Here is a 1,974-nt window from a genome sequence, read left to right as displayed (position 1 = left end):
CGGCAGGGAGTTGTGGCAGGGAGAGGGAGGTCACTACCAGAGAGCAACCACTACCCCAGCTCCCACACACATCCCGTCCCCCTTCCAGCACTGCCAACGTTCCCTGCTGCCTTCCAAGGGCATCGGATGCCCAAGCAGCCCGGTACTCACCTGGACCACAAAGTGTGCCCAGCATGAGTTTTGGGAATGCTTCAAACTTCCCTTGCCATGCTCTTTGCAGCCTAACTCCAAATGGGGATCTATGCTTCCTCCATCTCCTAACTCCACAGCATAACTAATGCGCAACTCCACAACTTCTTTAGTAAGGAAAACAAGAACAATCCTGTTTCTCACTCCAACCACAAAAGGTGCCCAGCATGAGTCTTGGCACTGCTTCACACTTCCCTTGGCATGCTCTTTACAGCCTCACTCCAAATGGGGCCCTGTGCTTCCTCCATCTCCTAAGGTGCTCTGGCTGATTACGTAAATGAGATACGTTATACCCTTCCATAACATAAGCTGTTACATTCCCTCTCTCAGATTGTGTTGCAGCCAAGGAACCGATGTATTGCTGTTCCCATTAAAGGTGCACGCACAGTGTTTCTGGACGGATCAGGGAAAACACATAGAGCTCTATGGATGTATGGAGACAAACAGATTCGTTATACTGGCAATCATCTATTTTAATGGTTGAAGGATCCACACAAACTGTTGAACTATCAGCGGCCTTGCACGCCTTTGAATTGCTTTCGCCTGGATCACTCAATGTTGTCGCAGATCCTGCATATGTTGTAGGTATTGCTCAACACATTGAAGATGCAATGATAAAAGAGGTCACTAACAAACAACTTTTTCCCTTGCTATTGAAATAAGATACACTGCTTATTATTATTGTTGTTGTTACTATTATTGTTGTTGTTGTCATTCTCCTCCTCCTTCTCCTCCTTATTATTTTTATTCTTTTTATTCTTTTTCTTCTTCTTCAGCTGCAGGGCTCCAGGGCAGCCTGCGCGATGCCTCCCAGGGGAGGCCCCAAAGCCGCCACGCGCCCCTTGGCGCTCGCACTGCTGCCCTTGTGAGGTCGTCCATTGTGAGGTTGTCCATTGTTAGGTCACGAGAGGCCCGTTGTGAGGTCGTCCATTGTGAGGTCATCCATCATGATGTCCTGAAAGGCCCATTGTGAGGTCGTCTATTTTGAGGTCACCAGAGGCCCATTGTGAGGTCGTGTATTGCGAGGTTACCAGAAGCCCATTGTTACGTCGTCCATTGTGAGGTCGTCCGTTGTGAGGTCACAAGAGGCCCATTGTGAGGACATCCATTGTGAGGTCACCAGAGGCCCATTGTGAAGTTGTCCAATGTGAGGTCATCGATTGTGAGGTCACGAGCGGCCCCTTATGAGGTCGTCCATTGTGAGGTCATCCATTATGATGTAGTCCATTGTGAGGTCATCCATTGTGAGGTCACGAGAGGCCCATTGTGAGGTCGTCCATTATGAGGTCATGTAGTTTTAGTTAAAGAGAGGCCCCCTTTTGATGTCGTCCATTGTGAGGTCATCCGTTGTGAGGTCGTCCATTGTGAGGTCGTTCATTGTGAGGTCATCCATTGTGAGGTCACGAGAGGCCCATTGTGAGGTCGTCCATTATGAGGTCATGTAGTTTTAGTTAAAGAGAGGCCCCCTTTTGATGTCGTCCATTGTGAGGTCGTCCATTGTGAGGTCATTCATTGTGAGGTCATGAGAGGCCCATTGTGAGGTCGTCCATTGTGAGGTTGTCCATTGTGAGGTCGTTCATTGTGAGGTCATGAGAGGCCTATTGTGAGGTCGTCCAGTGTTAGGTCGTCCGTAGTCAGGTCACGAGAAGCCCACTGTGAGGTCGTCCACTGTGAGGTCATGCATTGTGACGTCATGAGAGGCCAACTGTGAGGTCTTCCATTGTGAGGTCATCCATTATGAGGACACAACAGTCACATTGTGAGGTCATCCATTGTGAGGTCGTC

Source organism: Tinamus guttatus, unplaced genomic scaffold (genome assembly GCF_059628265.1).
Source record: "Tinamus guttatus ecotype Peru unplaced genomic scaffold, ASM5962826v1 Tinamus_guttatus_pri_ptg000049l, whole genome shotgun sequence".
NCBI classification, from domain to species: domain Eukaryota; kingdom Metazoa; phylum Chordata; class Aves; order Tinamiformes; family Tinamidae; genus Tinamus; species Tinamus guttatus.
The sequence above is the reverse complement of the archived record's forward strand: the minus strand, read 5'-3'. Positions refer to the sequence as shown.